Genomic DNA, 23,306 nt, shown 5'->3' on the forward strand with positions numbered 1-23,306 from the left:
TTTTGGTTGTAACATGAAAATTAGGAAAATTTCAAAGGGTATGAATACTTTTTTAAGGCACTGTATCCCTTGAAGAGTTTGTGTAATGACAGACCACTTTTTTTATCATCTTATTTTTTTTTTTGTGCAGCCCCCCGTGTTGTACTGCCCTAAATCCCCTCAACGCACAATGAGAAGGGTACACCTGTTCATATGTTTTATGTCACTCTACATTTAACCTGGCTAGTTAAAGCTGTCTTCATTAGAAGACTAAAAGCAAGATGTGTCATTGAGCAGATAAGAATGCAAGGCTTAAAATTAGAAACAGTGAAGAACATGCTATTCTTGTGAGATAGGTTTCTTATCTTGGTGTTTGTTAACTCTGTGAACAGTTTAAAATGAGTCATGTGACATGGGTTGAATGTTTTTTAGGGCAAGTGCGTCACTTCAGTGCTGCCCAGCACACTGTTGGGTGCTGAGTTATACATTGAATTTTAATGTCAGGGTTATAGTATGACTTTTTGGAAAACTTGTGGTTGATTTGATAAAATAAGCTAAACGACATCATGTTAAATTTGATTAAGCAAGGTTGTGTGGTTTACAACTATGAATATCTAAACATCAACGTTCATATAGATATGCTTGAAGTGGTAATGAACACAAAAACAAAAATGTATTATATTGCAACTTATTAATTCTTAGCCCTTGTACACACGGTTGGACATTCCAACAACAAAATCCGTCGGATTTTGTCCGAAACTGGTTTTGCATACACATGGTCGGACAAAGTTGTCGGAAAATCCGAACGTACGTAACGTGATGACGTTATTTAGTTATGACGGGATTATGTTCAGGCTAGTAGCCAATAGCTTTGGTCTAGGAATTTCATCTGAGCATGCGTGGCACTTTGTCCGATCGGAATTCTCTACACACAATCGGACAAAGTCTGATCGGATCATGTTGTCGGAAAGTTTTATAGCCCAACTCTAAAACTTTGTCGGTCGGATACTCTGACAGAAACATTCCGATGGAGCCCACACACAGTCGGATTATCCGACAACACGGTCCGATCGGACATTTTCCGACCGTGTGTACAAGGGCTTAGATGTGGTGGCTGCATTCAGGATTTTTTTCTTTATTTTTACCTAGTGATCAAGCCAGTACATCTGTTATTTTTTTACTTCCTTTAACCACTTCCCATCCCAGCCATTGGAATATGACACCCGCAGAGTGGCTCTGCCATCCTGGGTGGGCGTTATATGATGTCCTCAGCTTCCCGGCATTTTCAACTTCCTTTAACAACTTCCCATCCCAGCCATTGGAATATGACACCCGCAGAGTGGCTCTGCCATCCTGGGCGGGCGTCATATGATGTCCTCGGCTTCCCGGTGTTTTCAACTTCCTTTAACCACTTCCCAACCCAGCCATTGTAATATAACACCCGCAGAGTGGCTCTGTCATCCTAGGCGGGCATCACATGACGTTCTCGGCTTCCCGGCGTTGTAGGGGATGCACGTGTGCACCCGCTGCATCACTCAGGAGCCGATACGCAAGCCTGGCAGTCGTGATATCTGCCGGGCACCCGCGACCGCTCATCACAGAGCAAGAATGTGAATCTGTGTGTGTAAACGTCCTGTCATGGGAGAGGAGACCGATCGTGTGTTCCTGGTATAAAGTAACACTGATCAGTCTCCTTCCCTAGTCAGTCCCATCCCCCCACAGTTACAAACGCTCCCTAGGTAACACATTTAACCCCTTGATTACTCCCCAGTGTTAACTCCTTCCCTGCCAGTGACATTCACACAGTAATCAGTGCATATTTATAGCACAGATCGCTGTATAATTGTCACTGGTCCCAAAATAGTGTCAAAAGTGTCCGATGTGTCCGCCGCAATGTCACACTCAAGATAAAAATCACAGATCGCTTATTTTGTAGGCAGTATAACTTTCATGCAATCCAATCAATATACGCTTATTGCGATTTTTTTTGTTACCAGAAAATATATAGAAGAATACATATTGGCCTAAACTGAGGAAAAATTATTATTATTTTTTTTTAATTGGGATATTTATTATAGAAAACAGGAAAAAGTATTGTGTTTTTTTCCAAATTTTCAGTCGTTTTTTGTTTATAGCGCAAAAATAAAAATCGCAGAGGTGATCAAATACCACCAAAAGAAAGCTCTATTTGTGGGGCAAATAATGATTCATTTGGGTACAATGTCGTACGACCGCACAATTGTCATTCAAAATGTTACAGCGCTGAAAGCTGAAAATTGGCCTGGACAGGCAGGGGGTGAAAATGCCTGACATTGAACTGGTTAACAGACAAAGCTATCCAACAAAAGTGGCAGTGAGAGGGAGGAGACAAACCATTTAACACTGACAGGGTTGCTTACAAAGATCAGCTTTTATTTATTTATGTAAAACCTTTAACACAAAAGGAACAAACAAACCTGTTGCTGTAACTACTTAAAAAGTGTTGTTTGGCCTGACAAAAGGCATTTATTTATACTGCTAAATTTTCCCTTTGTACTAACCTTTGGGAATTATATCTAAAAATCCTCCACCAATGGTATCTCCCACCCTTAAGACTCTCCAAAAAATATACCCTACCCGTTCGCCCTAATGCTGGCATCAATGTGGAGAACAGAGCTCACTATTTGACATTATGTGGACCTGCAAATCACTTAAATCTTATTAGAACAAAATCTTTACACTGATATCTGAGCTCACCGACAAACTGATCAGCCCTAACCCATATATTAGCCTTGTGGGCCTAGAAGACTTCCCTATTAAACCAAGAACTATTATTGTTCATATACTCCAAACTACAAAGCTCACCATTGCCAGGCTGTGGAAATCCTCCACAGTACCATCAATATCTGAAACAGTCACTGGCCTAAATCAACAATGTGATATGGAAAGGAGATTTGCCCTTAAAAACCTTAAAGAGGAGTTCCACTTAAAACAAAAATATTAAAAGTCAGCAGCTACAAATACTGCAGCTGCTGACTTTTAATAATCGGACACTTACCTGTCCCAGGGTCCAGCGATGCGGGGGAACGAAGCCCCGCTCGCCCCCCCCCCCTCAGCTCGCGGTGCTGGCATTGCAACTGTGGGCACCCGGCTGTGGCTTCACAGCCAGGCACCCACTGCGTATTCGTGAGCGGCGCCATGTGCCGTGATTGGCCGTGCAGTCATCTGGGACCTGTCACGTGTCCCAGATGACTGACAGGAAAGAGGGGGCAGAGCTGAGCCCTTCCTGCGCCGAGGGGAAGTGACATCAGGAGCCCAAGTACTGAAGGAGGCAGACTACGAGGGACAGCCTAGCAACAGGCATTTAGAGGTGAGTTTAAAAAAAAAAAACATTTTTTGTATTTTTATTTTTTTTAGGAATTTTAATCATTTTTTTTTTTGTGTGGAACACGACTTTAACTATCCAAAATGTGTCCATTCTTGGTCACTATGGTTGCACAATTATTTGCCTAATATATACACACACATTAATTACAAGCAAACAGATTACAGGTGAGGATGATTACCTTTAATAGCCATTCAAACCCCTTTGTGTCAACTTGTGTGCATGTTATCAGGCCAAAATCACAAGGTATGTAAACGTTTGATCAGAGTCATTTGGGTAGTTTCTGTTGTCATTATGATTTAAAAAGCGTAGACAAAGTTAACTGATAATAAATGGCTTTAGCCAAACACTAACCATGTGGGAAGAAAACTTATTGTGTTTTCATTCGTATTCTCTGAAAAATGGCCAAGAAATCATAAATTCTGCCAGGGTATGTAAACTTATCAGCATAACAGTATATACAATAAAGACTGGTACCATATTTTTTCAGACTATAAGACGCACTTTTTCCCCCCAGAAATATGGGGGAAAATGTGCCTGCGTCTTATGGTGCGAATATATGATACGCACCGCCCCCGCCGCTGGCACCGACCCCCTCCCCCCCCCCCCCCCCCCCGTGGCTTCAGCCTAGCTCTGGAGCGGCGGCCATCTTGGTGCACCTGTCGACCATTTACAATGTGATCATTCCGTCAAATGACGGAGCAATCACTTGTAAACAAACCGGAGTCACAATGATGCTGGATCCTCTCTCCCCTCTGTGTACAGATCTGTACAGTGGAGGGGAGAGATCGGATGGCAGCAGCCCTGTGGGCTGCATCTGTGGTGTCCACAGCGCTGCTCTGTGACAAGTGCAGTCACAGCCATCCCTCCATACCCTGCCAATACACTGCAATACTCTGCCATACCCTGCCAATACTCTGCAATACTCTGCCATACCCTGCCAATACTCTGAAATACCCTGCCAATACATTGCCAATACCCTGCCAATACTCTTCAATACCCTGCCAATACTCTGCAATACCCAGCCAATACTCTGCAATACCCAGCCAATACTCTGCAATACCCAGCCAATACTGTGCCATACCCTGCCAATACTGTGCCATACCCTGCCAATACTCTGCGATACCTTGCCAATACTCTGCAATACTCTGCCATACCCAGCCAATACTCTGCCATACCCAGCCAATACTCTGCAATATCCAGCCATAACCTGCAATACCCAGTAATACCCAGCCATACTCGGTGGTACCCAGCCGTACCCAACCACCTAGTGCATAGTGGTCTGATGGAGGAGGGAGAAGGGAGAAGTGCCAGCTGTCCATCGGGGAGCCTGGCACCTTAGAGGCAGAGAAACGCAGGGCTGGTGACTCTGACAGGAGTGGCCAGAGGAAGAGGCGAAGGCAGGAGTTGGCTCTCAGGAAAAATGGCCAGGGAGGAGGAGGAGGACGGACCGAGGACAGGAGGAGTAGGCAGGCCGCTGGGATAACATCAAGTAAGGCAATGGTAACTCTGCATTTCTATGGTAATGGTCACTCTGCATTTCATGGGCACTGGAAAATATTTTAGTACACCATTTGGTTCAGAATATTTTTTTTCTTGTTTTAAACCTCTTATGGTCAGGTGCGTCTTATGGAGCGAAAAATATGGTATTTTGTTTATCCCCAGTTGTCATAGTTCTATTCCTACATCCCCTACCTTGCCCCCCCCCAGTTTACATTGGTAATGTAGGTCTGACTTAGACTATGTGCCATCTTGGGCCCATTATCAACTATTGTACAAGTGTTGCATGTGTATTGTACACTCGCTATGTATCTTTTTCTACAACTGTGAACTCATATATTTTACCCTCCTTTTTGTACCCCTTAAATGATTCAATAAAGACTATTTCAATATATATATATATATATATATATATATATATATATATATATATATATATATATATATATATATATATATATATATATATATAAAAAAGTGTTAGGTGGAGTTCAGGGAACCTTTCAAAGGATACCAGTTGCTGAACAAGGCACAGGCTCATTGATAAGTACTGGTGAACATTTGTCGATATCTGCACATAGTAAATTGGTGTGACTTAGGCCAAAACAAATAATTTAGATTCTTTATATTACTTCATCCATTTCCACTCTTAAGACCTATCACTTTTATATGCATTTTCCAGTTAGGAGGTCACATTTTTTACTAGCACTATCATTCAAAGGGGCCGAAGAGAAGAAAAAAATATCTACATATAGTAAATCTTGATGGAGAGACATTGTTCAGATATTATTGCATATGCTTATATTGTAAATTTGTATTTATTCTCATACATCCCAAATACAAAAAAACTCTAGCATTTGACATGGCTTCCATTTCTTTATCTCTCCAGCTTTTTTCCCGCAGCTCCCCAGAATAAAGGCTGTTTTTTTCTTCATATATATTTTTCAGAAAATCTTGCCATGGTAACATGCAGAGAGATAAAACTTACTTCAGTTGTTCACCTTCAAAATGATCTACCTTACACTCTATGTACATCACATCATCAATTCACCCACTGCACTTTCACCTGTTTAATCCTCTTTATACAGAAATATTGGCAGGGACATATCATCAGCTGATCTTTACACATCATCAGAATCATGTGCAAGGGAAATGGGGAAAGAAACTGGATTTTTGCTAGAACACGATTGATTAAAGAGAGCTTTATCTTACTAAGCTCAATGAACATTCATTTTGCAAAGTAAGAATTTACTTTACTAAGGTGATGTAGCGCAATTGTTTTTTTCATTTTGGAGAGAGTAATGGACAGTTATAAACCATGTATTTTTTATTTGCCCTCTTTGTTCCATTGGCAAGATTTCTCTTCACTTCCTGTCCCATAGCCAAATCAGGAAAGAAGAGGACATTTCTCCAAAGTGAGGAAATCCCTGGTTGTTGCCTGGGTCACCAGAACTAGTATCCCCTTTGGAAAGTTTCCCGTCTGTTCCTGTCTAGGTTACAGCCCAAAATTTTGGATTTTTGTTAACGTTTGCTATTGGTGATTAAGGTAAACATGACTGAGAGGGTAAATCTTCCTAAGGGGGGCATGGACAGTAACGAATTCCTGACAAGCGTTCTAATCCCTTTCAATTCTATGCAATCTACTTTTCTTTAGTATATTAAAGTAGTTGTAAACCCTTTCAGACCACTTTAACCTACAGGTAAGCCTAGATTAAGGCTTACCTGTAGGTGCAAGAAATATCTCCTTAACCTATACGGTTAAGGAGATATTTTCCGGCACCGATGTCTATGGCGCATGTGCTCTGTACACAACGACGCAGGCGCACTGAGCATGCCATTAGTGAAGGCAATCATGCAGTCACTGATGGCCCCCGCGTGCATACGCCGTAGTGACACCATCGCTGCTCCAACCAGTCACAGCGCCCAGGCAGCGATACCCGGAAGTCATTCCTGGTATCATAGGGGCGACGGAGGGGGTGAATGAGGGTCGCTTCGGGGACTTCGATCTCAGGTAAGTAATTCATAATGAGCTAGTATGTTATGCATACTAGCTCATTATGCCTTTGTCCTGCAGGGTGTTTTTTTTTTTTCTTAGAGAAGGTTTACTTCCTCTTTAAAAGCCAAGTTTTGTTTTAGGAACATGTTGCATGTTACTCCCGTATTTAGGGTGTAACATGTTTCTGAGTCTCCCAATAACAACTGGTGGTGGTTCCTTTCCCCTGCAGATGTATATATGTGTGTATATATATATATATATATATATATATATATATATATATATATATATATACACACAGACAGTCTTGTATATATATATATATATATATATATATATATATATATATATATATATATATATATCCACTGCATACAGTTTAGCTATATCTGACTGCAGGCCGTTCCTGGTGTACTTTTTCTAATGTACTTCAGGCGGTGTACACAGTACCATGCACCCCTAGTGCAGTAGCTACTACTTTTCTGGTGGTGTACACAATACAGTACATCCATAGTTGTTATTACACTTCTGTTGGTGTACACAGTACCATGAACCCATAGTGCAGTTGCTATTACTTTTCTGGTGGTGTACACAGTCCACAATACAAACAGTGCACCCATAGTTGCTATTAGACTTCTGTTGGTGTGCATAATACCGTGCACCTCTAATGCAGTTGCTACTACTTTTCTGGAGGTGTACACAATACAGTACACCCATAATTGTTATTACACTTCTGTTGGTGTACACAGTACCGTGCACCAATTGTGCAGTTGCTACTACTTTTCTGGTGGTGTAGACAGTACACAATACATACAGTGCACCCATAGTTGCTATTAGACTTCTGTTGGTGTACACAGTACCGTTCACTCATAGTGCAGTTGCTACTACTTTTCTGGTGGTGTACACAGTACACAATACAAACAGTGCATCCATAGTTGTTATTAGACTTCTGGTGGTGTACGCAATACTGTGCACCTCTAGTGCAGTTGCTAGTACTTTTCTGGTGGTGTATACAATACAGTACACCCATAGTTGTTATTACACTTCTGTTGGTGTACACAGTACCATGCACCCCTAGTGCAGTTGCTACTACTTTTCTGGTGGTGTACACAATACAGTACACCCATAGTTGTTATTACATTTCTGTTGGTGTACACAGTACCGTGCACCCATAGTGCAGTTGCTACTACTTTTCAGGTGGTGTACACAGTACACAATAAAGTGTAGTGTGATGTTGCAAAACAAAATCCCCATCATGTCCAGAAGACCATCAAGGAGAGGCAGATGCTCAGGGGCCACTAAAAGAGGGCAAGCAGGCTCTGGGTCTACAGTCCACAGTGCTGGTCATGAACATGGTGCATCTTCTGCAGGTGGCCATGGGGCACGCTTGTCTTTTTTTTCTGCTGCTGGGACAGGGGCAGAAAAATTGGGCCTTTGGTGGTGGTGCCACAACACTGTAAGCTCTCACAGACACTCTTGTTGAGCACAGGAATGGGCCCTGCCATGAAATTTAGATCAAAAATTGTAATTGCATGCCCCTGTTAAACAGGGACAGAAAAATTGGGCCTTAGGCAGTGGCGGTGGTGCCCTAAACCAAAAATATTGTTGGAAGCTAGCATCATCAAGATTGAGGAGGAATAGGATAGTCACTCAGCATAGGCTGTCTTCAAGGGATCCCACATCCATAGAAAAATCAATCAGTTACATCAGCATCAGGTGCTTGGTAGCTGCTGCTGATCCAAGACTGATTGATTCTTATGAATATGAGCCTATCAACGGAGTCTGTGGACAGACACACTCTATGATCTGTTACAAACTCTCCAGCAGCACTGAATGGTGGCCTTCTGGACATGATGTATATTTTGTTTTGCAACACTGCACTATACTGTATTGTGTACTGTGTACATCACCAGAAATGTAGTAGCAACTGCATTATGGTTGCACTGTATTGTGTACTGTGTACACCACCACAAAAGTAGTAGCAACTGAACTATGTCTGCACTGTATTGTAATTACAATTTTTGATCTAATATTTTACAGCAGGGCCCATTCTGTGAGGCTTTACAGTGTTGTGCCACCACCCCCACCGCCTAAGGCCCACTTTTTCTGCCCTTTTTTTAACACAGGCATGTAATTACAATTTTTGATCTAATATTTTTCAAACACCCACCATGAGTGACTGTGAGGGCTTACAGTGTTCTGGTACCAGCAACACTTAAGGCCCAATTTTCCACAGAGTTTATATGGCAAGTATATACAGGCGGTTTTTAAACATCCGACTTACAAACGACTCCTATTTACAAACTGAGGGAGACAACAGGAAGTGAGAGGAAATCTACCCCTAGGAAGGGAAATTATCTCCTGTAAGAGTTAATATGGGAAAAGGGTGTCTCCACTGATGCTTTATCACCAATCCTTGTTTCCCTAATAACCTAAAATTTTCAAAATTCAATTGGCATTGGGACAGAAAGTGAGGCAAAATCTTCTGAACAGGGTCACAGACAGCAAAACAAATGTTACAGGGGTGATAACCCTTCCCTATATTATCCAAAAAGCTTAAAAATAGATTTTTGGGCTGGAGCTGCACTTAAAAGATGTACCTGTTCCAAATTACAAACAGATTCAACTTAACAACAAACCTACAGTCCCTATCTTGTTTGTAACCCGAGGACTGCCTGTATTGTTCAGAGTATATAGGTCGTGGGGGCCCCATGCATTTATTTTATTTAGGTGTGGGGTTCCCCTTAATATCCATACAAGACCCAAAGGGCCCCGTAATGGGTTGGGGGGGCAACATTACATTGCAGCCGCAAGCAGTTTTAAATTACTTTTTTCCTTTAGAAATGTCATTTTGCTGTGGTACTGTTCTAAACACAGGAAAAATGCACCACTTTACAGGCATACTATAGACACCCCCCAGACACGATATTTAAAGGGATATTACACTTTTATTGTTTCACTTTAAGCATTCTTAAAATCAGTGTTCCTGAAAAATACTGACATTTTTAAAACCTTTTTTTGCATTGATACATGTCACCTGGGGCAGAACCCGGGCCCCCAAACACTTTTTATGACAATAACTTGCATATTAGCCTTTAAAATGAGCACTTTTGATTTTTCACGTTCGAGTCACATAGACTTTAACGGTGTTTGCACAAATTTTTTGTCTGTTCGCATGTTCTGCCACAAACCGAACCGGGGGTGTTCGTCTCATCCCTAGTAAGGATGCGTTTTGGAGGAATGTGTTACTTCAAAAACCCTAAAATAATATTAAGAACTTTTAGAACTTTAGAATGACCAGCATCATATGGTCAAATCTGTTGGACAGTTTAAAGAGAAGGGACTGTACTTCCCAAAGGTAATGTCTCTCAACAGTCTCCCTTTGCATTTGAAAATCTCAGTATGTCCACACACAGCCGGGGACTGAGAATAGTTTCCTCAGTAATGAATAACAGGACACGCTGAAGTCTGTCAGCTGCAAATCAGCGTGTCACTTTTTAGAGGAAGGCACGCTGGCAATTTCAGAACACAGGTCAGTATGACTCAAGTGGGCACACCTGGCTACTGCCAGCAGAACACAATCCAGCAGTACAGACAAACAAGAATGTCCCCACAATCAACTTTCTTTTTGAAGATGGAGTAGCTTTCATTAAGCATCTTGACTCCACAAAGCACACATTTGTAATCCATAGTGATTTCTGTAACTTAAAACAGTTCAAAGTATTCACCAGTAATACCTGGGATCTGGTAACTGTTCGGTTTCACCTTGAGCATTAACAGTGGTAATATAATATAATGCCGGATGTCTTTCTTATTAGGCCTGAGGATAATGACGCCATCCAGATTAATTTGACGACCATAGTCCCAAGTTTGTAGGACAGAAGCATACTTTTCAGCATATCTGGGTGACAACTTTTTGAAGTCGAAGTGCAGAGGGATTCTGAGAAAACTCTGCACGGCCACATCCACCGACTATGCTTTCTTTTCTTGAATCTCTTATTCTAACTGAGCAGGTACATAAGGATGCAGGTAGCCATAATCCTTAGCCATTTTCTTAATGACTATACTCTGTAGCTTGGACAGGCTCGGCAGCATTTTAGGCTCTCCATATCCAAGTAAAACTCGTTCATCAGGTGCGCGTTGAACCGGATGTCCAGCAACAACATCAGGCTTGCAACCAAACTTGACCGATTGAATCGGCTTGGTTATAGTGACTTTAGGGACCCATCCTGCCCAGCGATCCTCCTCAAAGGATTTAGTGAGACGCAGATGTGGAGCTGCACTGGCAGATAGCTACATTTTAAAACTGGCAGCTGGCACAGGAAGGATTTCATCTTCCTCCAAATCACACAATTGTTCCTCTTCATTATCAGTCCACTTCCCTGTCCATGATAAAGTATCTGAGAACAGTTCAGAGATCCGAGATCGGGAGGGATATCAAAAACTGAGATAGTGGAGCACTTTTTGGCTCAGAGCAGGTTGCGCTGTAAGCTAACATCAGCTGGCAAAGCAACCTTACCTCCTATACTGGCCACAGGTATCACAGCCCCCACTGGCACACTACTTTCACCCATTTCAAGCTTACCCAACTCGAGCGTCTTTCCCCCAGGAGGTTCTACCATGAAGGAATGTAAGTGGGCCCGACCACGGCCTTGAGGGATAACTGGAATGTGGGGCCCTGGAGCAGCCACAGAGATGAATGGAGCAGCTTCTCGCACAAACTGGGTAAAATCAGGGGTACATTCAGTGCGGTCCACAGCTGGGGTGGTTACATTCCTGTCCCAATCTGCTTGTAGTGTCTGCGGAGGTTAGGCTGGAGAGACTACCTCAAGCAAGGGTTCCCCGCAGCGTCTGCAGATGATTCAAGGCCGCAGCTGCGTGGCCAAGCAGGAACACTTCCTGCAGATCAGTCCCAAAGCTTCTTAGCCTCCAGCCATATACAGGGTAAGGCTGCCTTTAGGTGTATACCACACTCAATGTGTCAATCAAAACACCTCTGGTTCACCCCAGACCAGGGCTGATACCTGGAACACACTTCTTCCAATCTCCAAACTGTGCCATCTTCTCCATCCAACAATCGGATACACGTGGCAGCACTTCCTTATCCTCATCTGCAGAGCGGTATCTCTTCCCCCTGCCAAGGGATTGGTGTACATACTTTCTGCAAACTTCAGTGCTCTTTCTTTACGTGGCACGCCAAAATTTTTATGGAGTCCATTTTAACCCCAGGAGCACTGGTGTAAAGTGACAAATACCAGTCTGACATTCTCCCATGAGTGATTAGACACGTTGGTTCTTCCTCACATTGTTGGGATACACAATAACACAGTTTATATGAAGTAAAGATGTTACTTGCCACCTTCCCGAGAAGCCAGACGAAAGCTGTAGCTGGTTGCTAAGGGCGACCGCTGCTGGAATAACGCCTTTGTCCCACGTTGGCTGCCAAATGTAGTGACCTCCTGGCCCTCTAGTGGCCTAATGGTGACCTCAAGTGTTAGGTAGAACTGCCATTCTTCCTTGTAAAGTGAGTTAGAGGCATGATGGGTGTAATGCAAGATGAAATGATGGGCGCCAGTCACTTTTTGAATGCGAACAAGAGTGGGTTAGGGCCAGGACACCCTTAGGTAGATGCAATGGTAATTGTCAGATCCAGAGACACTATAGTTAGACGGCTATACTGGGAAAGACCTTTAGTTGGATGCCACAACTGTATAGGTAGGACCGCTGTCTCCTATGGCAACTGAACTTGTAACAGTGACTAAAAGTAGTCATGCATAACTCTTGGTAACTAGGGATGAGCCAAACACCCCTCGGTTCGGTTCACATCAGAACATACTGAACAGAGCAAAAATTTAGAAGAACACACGAACACCGTTAAGGTCTATGAGACACAAACATGAAAAATCAAAAGTGCTAATTTTAAATTCTTATATGCAAGTTAATGTCATAAAAAGTGTTTGGGGACCTGGGTCCTGCCCCAGGGGACATGTATCAATGCAAAAACAATTTTTAAAATGGATGTTTTTTCGGGAGCAATGATTTTTTTTAATGCTTAAAGTGAAACAATAAAAATGAAATATTCCTTTAAATATCATGCCTGGGCGGTGTCCATAGTATGCCTGTAAAGTGGCGCATTTTTCTCGTGTTTAGAACAATACCACAGCAAAATGACCGTTCCGCTTCCATGGGAGGCTCCCACCGAGTGACGCTTCTTCTGGGTGATGCCACGGGGGCTTCCCCGTGGCTTGTTTGTAAAACGGTAGGGGTACAATACCCCGTTACCAATTCATGTAGGTGGGGCAGGATCTGGGGGTTCCCTTGTTAAATAGGGCTTCCATATTCCGATAAGCCCCCCGCACTCAGACCCCAAAGCACCCTCCTCATTTCGAGGGCATGTGGCCTGGTACGGTACAGGAGGGGGGGGGGGGCGCTCTCACGTCCCCCCCTCTTTTCCTGCAGCCTGCTAGGTTGCATGCTCAGATAAGGGTATGGTATGGATTTTTTTTTATTTGGCGCAGGGTTACTCTTAATTTCCATATCAGACCTAAAGGGCCTGGTATGGATTTTGGAGGGACCCCATCCATGTTTTTTTTTCCTTTTTGGACTGGGGGGAACCCATGGCCTTTTTTTTTAATGAATTGTATCTATATTGCCGAGACCCGACAATTCAATAAAGCCATGATCAGTTTTAAATTACAATTTTTCCTGATTCCGGGTGGCCCACCAGTTTCATTTGGGACTGACCTATGGCTAATTGACCTTTTTGGTAGTAATTTTCTATATTTATATTTATTTAAATTTTTGCTTATTTTTTTAAAGATATGTATGTTATGCTAATAAAATGTATATTTATGTGTTATATCTTTCTATACGTATTTAATAGAATCCTATGCTCCTGAGGAAGCGTATTTTTACACGCAACATGTCGAGCGAATAAATTAACAAGTTGTGCCCAGACCCACACCCTGACCCACAACATCCTACATACACATTTGTAACTGGATACTACGGGAACTGCAATTATCGCCCGTTTGGAGGTATTATTGTACTATTTAAAGTGGTGTCAGAGTGTCTGTGTCTGTGTGGGCTACATAATATAGAGTCTATTATGCATGTATTTATATGTATATTTATACGTAATAACTGTTCTCTAACCTAATTTCTACATTAACCGGGTTCCGACCAGCGCACGCCGATGTACGTCGGCAGAATGGCACGGGCAGGCATATTGGCGTACAGGTACGTCCAATCTTCAATGCCGCCCTGCCATCGCGAGCGCGCAACCGGCGGCGCGCTCTTGTGCCGGTCGGGACCCCCGTGAGTCCGGTCGCGGGACCTGCGGACTCGATCGCCGTGGGGATACCCGCGATCGTCTCACGGGACTGCTGAATGGAGGAAATGCCGTGTAAACAGCATTTCTCCATTCTGCCTAGCAACTAGTGACGCTGATCTCTGCTCCATGTGATTGGAGCAGAGATCAGTGTTCACTAAATGAAAGCCCAACCCCCCCACAGTTAGCAACACACCCCTAGGAACACTTAACCCCTACACTGCCACCCACTGGTTAACCCCTTCACTGCCAGTGTCATTTACACAGGAATCACTGCATTTATATAGCAGTGATTATTGTAGAAATGGCAATAGTCCCAAAAATGTGTCAAAAATGTCCGATGTGTCCGCCACAATGTCGCAGTCACAATAAAAATCGCTGATCACCGCCATTACTAGTAAAAAAATAAATAATAAAAAATGATTAATAAAAGTGCCATAAAACTATCCCTATTTTGTAAACGCTATAACTTTTGCGCAAACCAATCAATAATCGCTTATTGCGATTTTTTTTACCAAAAATATTTAGAAGAATACGTATCAGCCTAAACTGAGGGGAAAAAATGTTTTTTTATATATTTTTAGGGGATATTTATTATAACAAAAAGTTAAAAATTATGCATTTTTTTCAAAATTGTCGCTCTATTTTTGTTTATAGCACAAAAAATAAAAACCGCAGAGGTGATCAAATACCACCAAAAGAAAGCTCTATTTGTGGGAAAAAAAGAACATCAATTTTGTTTGGGAGCCACGTTGCACGACCACGCAATTGTCAGTTAAAGTGACGCAGTGCCGAATCGCAAAAAGGGGTCTGGTTTTTGACCAGCAAAATGGTCCGGTCTGTAAGTGGTTAATAAATATATCTAATTACTTCTAGTTGGCTTACCTGTGTGCCTCTAAAGTCCATTTTCGTCCATTGTTGGGACGTTGCCACACTACTATTCGTACACTCAGTGTCACCCTTTGAGAGTGCATATTAAATTCAAAACTTTCTATAATACTATAGACACCCCCCAGGCACGATATTTAAAGGAATATTTCATTTTTATTGTTTCACTTTAAGCATTATAAAAATCACTGCTCCCGAAAAAAAACTGCTATTTTTAAAAACCTTTTTTGAATTGATACATGTCCCTGGGGCAGGACACAGGTCCCCAAACACTTTTTTATGACAATAACTTGCATATAAGCCTTTAAAATGAGCACTGATTGATTTTTCATGTTAATATCCCATAGACTTTAGCGGCTTTCAAATTTGCCCCGAACACCGCATATTGTTCAGTGTTCGCAGAACATCCAAACAACCAAAGTTCGGACCGAACTTATGCTCGAGCTGAACCGTTCACCCATCCCTATTGGGGTCACAGAATATTTCTTCTCTTATCTCACAGTATCCCACTGTAGGTCTTCACTGAGCTCCCAGTCTCTCACTAGACTTCAGGTTCCCAGTAGTCACCTGATCTCCTGAGCTCTTCCACAGCTAACCCACTGTATTCTTCTCAAGCGTCACCCCTGCTAACCTGCTGGGTCCCTGGCTTAGCACACGATGAAGTCTTCCCACTTCTTCACTGTCCCCAGCTGGTGAGAAGACTGCTCTGGTACTTGCTCAAGCCTACTCACAGTAGTCTCCAGCAATAAGGTGGATGGTCCCTTTGTGGCAAATGTTTCCCCTTTTCCTCCGACCACAACTGCTTCCCCATCCGGCTGAACCTTCCCAACTCGGTTGGACTTCAATCCTGCAGTCCCAACCCTACGCTGCCTCTCCTGCTCCTGGATAGGCCTCAGGCAGCCTAGCATCCAGGTGTCCCCGGGATAGCCCTCTGGCTTCCGGCCTAGCAGCCTGGGGCAACATAACACACGTCCACCTAGACAGCTGTCCAGGTGGCACAGAACCCCCGATAACCTGACTCCACCCAAATAAATAGGCTCTGCCAGCAGGCCAAGGGACTAATGAAACCCCTGCCAATTGGCTGAGATGCCCATCCATTCATAATCTGACTTTGCTAAGCCCCTGTAAATCTAATGTCACCAGCCACAATCATAGCTCCCAACTATCCCTGATTTCGAGGGACTGTCCCTGATTTGGAGCAATGTCCCTCTGTCCTCCTCATTTGTCCCTCCTTTTGGTCTTATCTATATACTTGTAAATAAAATGCACATTTTATCTTTCAAAAAGTGTTTCCTACTGCTAAACATTTCATCAAAATTCTAAATTGCTGAATTTGTCAATTTTAAAAACCAATATAAAGGAATATTAGTGGTAAAAAAAGCACTTGTGGATTTAATTAACTTTAATTAATTTTTTTTTATTATGTCCCCTTTAGAATCTAATAAAAATCAGCCTTTACTATCCCCAGAATTACTGTGAAGTGTATGCTGTATTTATTACTAATAGCTGGGGGTCTGATGGAAACAGTCCGATGGAAGCTTTTTTTTTTTTTTTAAACATTTTTATTGAAAAAAAGTGCATGGTACATACATAAAAATAAAGGGTGTCAAAATAGAAACTTATGGTAATCTCAGTTTCACTTCTCGTGCATAATGTAAATACATGCCTCACATAGATAATCACATCAGTACATAGTGTTTGGATTACGATCGGAGCCGTACAAACACCTCCATAGATCCACCCACCCCCCCCCCCCACCCCATCCCGCCCATTCCCGGCTCATCTCCATATACTTAACACAAGAATAGAACAATACTCATCTAAAATCAGACCATTATGTGCATGTTGCAGAGTTTTTGAGCCATCTGTCCCAGACCTTCTCATATTTGGAGGGGCATCCCATCTATGGGTGTATATACGTTTCTTAAACGGCAAGACACTATTAATTTCTCCGAGCCATTGGGAGACTCAGGTCTCATCCAGACTCTGGCAATAATTTTCCGTGCATAGAATAGGGTTTCATGCAAGAATATTTTGGTGTATTTATTTGAGTCAGGATCTGGGAAGATGCCCAGAAGACACGGCTTTGGTTGAAGCGTGACGGGGGAGCCCATCGTGTCATGTAGGAACCTCACCACCTGTGACCAATACGTTTGAATGTTAGGGCATTCCCACAGGAGATTAAAAAAAGTACTGGGAACTTGTGCACACATGGGGCAAGTACTGGAATAGGTGTGTTTGTGTTTGGAAATCATAAGCGGCGTGAGATATGCTCTATGCGTTATGAAAACTTGGGTCAGCCAGTCAGAGAGTTTGGGCGAAACTAGTTTACAGGTATCCAATGCATCACTCCATTCGTCATCTGCAATAGGCCACACATCCCTCTCCCATCTGTTTTTAAATGTGTAAGCAGCCACGGTCATGGGAGGAAGCGACAACATAGCATAAAACTGTGAGATTAGTTTCTTGGGATCTGGGTTTTTAATCGCTGCCATCAGTGGGTTTTTGGGGGTAGAGATAGATCATCTAGGGGAAATTGGGCACGGTATGCATGACGAAACTGTAAGTATCGATAGTAAAAGTGATTGGGGAGCCCGTATTCAGACTGCAGGTCATGAAAGGATTTTAGTTTGCCACCAGATAATATGTGAGACAAATAAAAAATGCCCCTTCCACTCCACAATCCGCTATCCATGATCCGTCTAAACTCTGGGATATTCCCATTATTCCATATGGGGGTATATTCATGCAAGGGTGGCAGGCACAGTCTCGCAGAGGCAATGTGCCACACCTTCCTATACTGGTATAGAAGAGTAGTAGTTACTGCCTTCCTCCTCTCCCTCTCCGTTCCCCCAACAATCACCATCATCGGGTCTAGAGTTAGTTTGGTCCATGCCGGGCATAGAAAATGAAGAAACCTGTCTTTGTCTATTTTGTCTATATGAAACATTTGCGATAGCTGAGCTGCTAAATAGTACAAATTAAAGTCCGGCATTGCCAGTCCCGCTAGGTCTGTGGGCTGTTTTAGTTTTTGCCATTGGAGTTTGTGCCTATTATTACCACATACAAAGGGTTTCAGAAGGGCTTCCATCACCTTAAAATCTTTGAGGACCAAGTAGACAGGGGAGTGCCAGAGCATATACAACATTTTCGGAAGAAGGACCATCTTAATCAAATTTGTACGGCCCATTACCCCCAGTGGGAGACGTGCCCATAGCTGCGTCTTCTGTTTAATCATGTCAATTAAAGGAGTTATGTTAAGTTTAATATAATCTGACGGGATTCTAGTCGCGCTAATTCCAAGATATTTAATGGTATCCACCCTCTGTAGGGGAAGCAGGGCCCTGTCTCTGGGAGGTGGAAAACTGTCCAGAGGAAGAATTTGGGACTTGTCCCAGTTGATTTTTAGACCAGAAAACGTGCCAAACTCTTCTATCAGTGCTAAAGCAAGGGGGAGTGATTGATCCGAGTCGTTTAGATAAAGTAGAGTATCATCAGCATAGGTGCTGATCTTCTCCGTGATCCCATCCCTACACAAACCCACTATTCCCGTATGCGCATGGATTGCCATGGCTAGCAGCTCCGCCGCCAGTGCGTAAAGCAAAGGCGATAAGGGGCACCCCTGTCTAGTGCCTCTAGAGAGGGGAAACTGCTCTGAGGGCCAGCCATTCGCCAGAACCTTGGCCACCGGATTCTGATAGAGTAATTGGATCCACTTAATAAATTTGGGCCCCAGACCAAACCGGGCCAAGCAGGTCCGTAAGACTGCCACTCAACAGAATCAAACGCTTTGGCGGTGTCCAAGGCGACTATTATTCTAGTGCCGACGTCATCGTGGAGGGTCTGGAGGTTAATAAATAGTCTCCGGAGGTTAAACAACGTGTTTCTGCCCGGCATGAATCCTGCTTGATCCCCATGTATCAACAAGAGGATCACCGTGTTGAGGCAGATGGCAAGAACCTTAGCGAGTATCTTGACATCCACCTTTAACAAAGAGATGAGGCAGTAAGATTCCGGGAGGTGCGGGTCCTTCCCAGGTTTGGGGATAAGCACTATAGTGGCCTCTCTCATGGTCGCCGGAAGTTTGGAAGTTTCAAATATAGAGTTATATATTGCCAACAGCCTAGGGGCCAACAGCAATACGTAGGTAGAGTAGAATTCTATTGGTAGGCCATCCGAGCCTGGGGCTTTGGACAACGGAAACGCAGCAATGGCAGACACTATTTCATCCCTTGTCAGAGGTGCTTCCAATCCTAAGGACTGTTCCTCAGTCAATTGAGGAAAGTGCAGCCCCATCAAAAAAGATTCCATCCGGGAGGGGTCATTCGAGGCATTAGAGGTGTAGAGAGAGGTAAAAAAGTCACGAAACATCTGCGTGACCCACGAGGGATCAGTCTCGAGCACACCCCGTGACGAGTGAAGGGAGATCACCATGAACTAGACTATGAACTTGATAAGCCAACAGTTTCCCCGCTCGTTCACCATGTTCAAATGACCACTGCCTGAGGAAGAACAGCTTCTGTTTGGATTTTTCATAAAGCAATTGGTCTAGCGTTCTGGAACAAAGTCTAAGGCTACCTGCTCGAAGGGTCATTGATAAAGTCCTGTTCTGCTACCTGTAAAGTGCGTGTTGCCTCTGCTATATTTGTTACAGAAGACCTCTTTACCTTGTTGATATGAGTCTGTAAGGTTATTCTAGCATGTAGTTTAAACCCTTCCCAGACTATATGTGGTCGTGCCGACCCCTCATTGGTCTCACAAAATGCCCCCCAACCTGATTCCAGGTCACTATCCTCGGGGAGGAGAGTCAACCAGAAGGGATTGAGGTGCCAGACCATCGGGGGTGAGCTTGTCGTAAGGAGAGCGTTGCCCAGTATGGACAGTGGTCAGAGAGCGATCTGGGAAGTAGGCCCACATCCGTGAGCCTGGGTAGGAGCAATTTGGAGAAGAGTATAAGGTCTATTCGGGACATAGAATGGTGAGTGGCTGAGAAGCATGTAAATGCCTGCTGTGTTGGGTGTCTGGTTCTCCACGAGTCCACCAGGTGGAAATCGTGGAGAAGTCGGGCAAACCTGGTCAGCAGGGAGCACGGTGCAGCTTGGGTGGGGTCTGCCATCCTATCTAGAGATTTGTCCAGCACATTATTAAAGTCCACCATCCATACCACCGAAGCAGCGGGATGGAGAGCCATATAATTAAAACCTTCTGTCAATACACCAAACTGGAAGGGTGGGGGTACATAAAATGCCATTATAAGAAACATATCCCCATGCAGCTTTGCTTTTATAAATACAAATCTACCCAGCGGGTCAATAACCGAGTCCTGGAGCTCAAAGTGTGTGCGTTTAGCAATCAGTAAGGAGACCCTCTGGAGTGGGTAGTGTGTACAGAGTGATACGCCAAACCAATCCAAGGGCGCCGAAGCGCTCTAAGCATGGGACCTTCAGCATGTGTTTCCACTAAGGCCACTAACTTCTGCCTTCATTTTTTTAAGCTGTCCAAAAACGGCTGACCGCTTAATGGGGTCTCTCATTCCCCTAACATTCCAAGTGAGAAATTTCAGTGTGGCCATGGGTGCATACTAATCAATGATGAGACTCCAGGAGACAGACCAACCTGCCAGGTCGGAGCAGCCGGGACCCGCCCCCCAATTGGGAGGGGGCCGCACCCGCACCACCAGACACATGTAGTACCATAGAAAACAATCGTATACAAACTCAAAAATAACTTTTTTAACCCGTGAAAACCGTATATCCCCCCTCCCCACCCTGCACTGACCCCAACTAGTGCGGGCATTAAACCTTAACTGCCAACAGGGCACAAACATTATCCAACTCGGAGAGGAATGACATTGCAGCAAGAGAGTACCCGTAGAGGTGTCATGATAAGAAAGCGAAGTATTATGCCATTCGTTCCAACCCGAGTAGTGCATAGGAAAGCGTTGGGCGAAACTTTGCTGTATTATGTGACACTAGGACTGTGCTCACAAAGCAAGGTGATCTTGTTAATTAGTTGTTTACCCCGCCGGCAAGGAGGGTACAAAACAGTATACTCCTGTAAAAAGTGGGAAAAATAAAGTTAAAGTTTCAACACAGACATTGGTATGATTAGCTGCAATATTCAATCAAATGTTACTGAGCCCCGCGTAGGGCATGACACTCTTTCCAACGGAGATGTCAGCTAAAGTAACTATAACAGCTCTGTCTCCATCCTGTGAGGGAGGCCAGTCTAGGGTCGAGTGTCCCAGCACTTATGGGGAACTCAGCCTCCGCCCTTGCGGGCTGCTGTCTTTACCAGTGAGCAATGTACATATGCAGTCAGGCGCCCTGCCTCCACATGGCTGGCCCATCAGCGGGCGTAAATAAGGGAGGCTGTTAAACCACATGTGGCTGCATGGCAACATTCAGTATCTCAATATTTTGAACCCTGGAGTGGTGGATGCAGTAAGCACTGATGTCGTGCAGTTTCACAATCACTCAGTGGGTATGAGGAGATAGGGGCCCCAGTTCAGCAACACATGCGTAATCAAAGGTAACAAGGTGAGGGAAGAGGGGGCACTTCCAGAAAACAGCCGGCAGTGATGGACGGATTCGTTCATATATACTCATCTGTTGGTATCTCGACGTTCCAGCCATGACAATGCTGTCTCAGGATCCTCAAAAAAGTGTGCCCGGTCTGTGCCTTCCACATGCAGACGAGCAGGAAATAGCATAGAATAGTTTATATTTTTGATTCGGCGTCTTTTCACTTCCATGAAGTTTTTGCGTTTTTTCTGGACTTCAGAGGAAAAATCAGGGAAGATTGCTACGGTTTTGTTATCAAAAGGAATGTTCACCTTTTCCCTGCTAAGACGGAGGATGGTGTCTCTGAAGTTTAGGAACTTGGCAATAAAGGTGCGGGGTGGTGCCCCCGGTGGGGGAGGCCTACCCGACAGTCTATGTGCACGTTCCACCGCTAACATGGGGGAGAATGAGTCCCTTCCGTAGGTGTCCATAAGGAGCTTTTCCAAAAAAGTCGGGGGGTCTCTGCCCTCCACCCCCTCTGGCAGGCCTATAAAGCGCAGATTACACCTGTGAATCCTGTTCTCAATATCATCCTGTTTCTGTAGGATTTGATTCACTTGATGCTGCATGGCCTCCAAGGAAATCTGAAGGGGGGGAGGGAGTCCTCTACATTACCCAGGCGGGTCTCAGCTTCAGTGACCCTCTCCCTTAATTTCTGGAAATCTTGCCTAACCAGTGAGATATCAACTTTTACCTCTTCAATCCTGGCTGTTAGGTTGAATTGGCAGTTTGTGACAGCTTCTTGACGTGCTGTGATAGCATCAAGGAGTCTGGCTGTGTCTGTGTTCCGCGCATCCTCCTCCCCCTGCATGGCGGCGCCATCTTGGTCTGCTGGGCCTGCTTCATCATGCCGGAATTGAGACAATCTAGCAGCCGCTGAGTTGTTTTGTTTTGTCGGCGACATGTGCCCTGGGGTTGCCCGGTTCGCGGAGCGGTCAGAACGGAGAGAAAAGTGTAGTCTGTGTCTCAGGATATGTGATCAGAATATGCGGCCAGCGGAGCTCAGCTCACATGCGTCCTATCTCATGCCGCTCCAGGCCACGCCCCCCCGATGGAAGCTTATAATCGGATTTCCGACCGTGTGTATGCCCATCAGTCTTTTTCTGTTGGCATTTCCAACGGTCTTTAGATTGAGTGCCTGTTCTTAATTTTTCCTATGGAAAACCTTTCTATCGGATTTTTCGATCATGTGTATGCAATTCCGACACATGATTGGAAACAATTAGACGCATGCTCAGAAGCATTAAACTTCCCATTTATAGTGCCGTTGAACGTGTTGTATGTCGCGGTGTTATTGACCATTGGAATTTGGTATGACTGTGTGTAGACAAGACAGTTTGAGGGAAATTCCATCTGAATTTCGACAGGAAAACCATCAGAACTTTTTCCGGTGAGAATTCTGATCGTGTGTACGTGGCATTAGAGGTGTATTTAATAGAAACCAACTGAATAATGATTACTACTACAGTTTGAAATCAGGGCATACAGCATGTTGAAAAGCAGACTCACTTTCATACATACTTATACAGCAGAAAATTTTTGCTTATGCATCAGACAAGTTATAGACAACAAAGCAAAGGCCCAGGGGTCACAGCCGGCAGGAAAGATTTATATGCTAGTGTTGTCAGAGGTTAGACAATGCAATGTGAGCATGACCTGCCAAGTCAGAGGTCAAATACGATAGTT

Source organism: Lithobates pipiens, unplaced genomic scaffold (assembly GCF_037356315.1).
Source record: "Lithobates pipiens isolate NorthernLeopardFrog02 unplaced genomic scaffold, aLitPip1_a1.2 Scaffold_3, whole genome shotgun sequence".
NCBI lineage: Eukaryota > Metazoa > Chordata > Amphibia > Anura > Ranidae > Lithobates > Lithobates pipiens.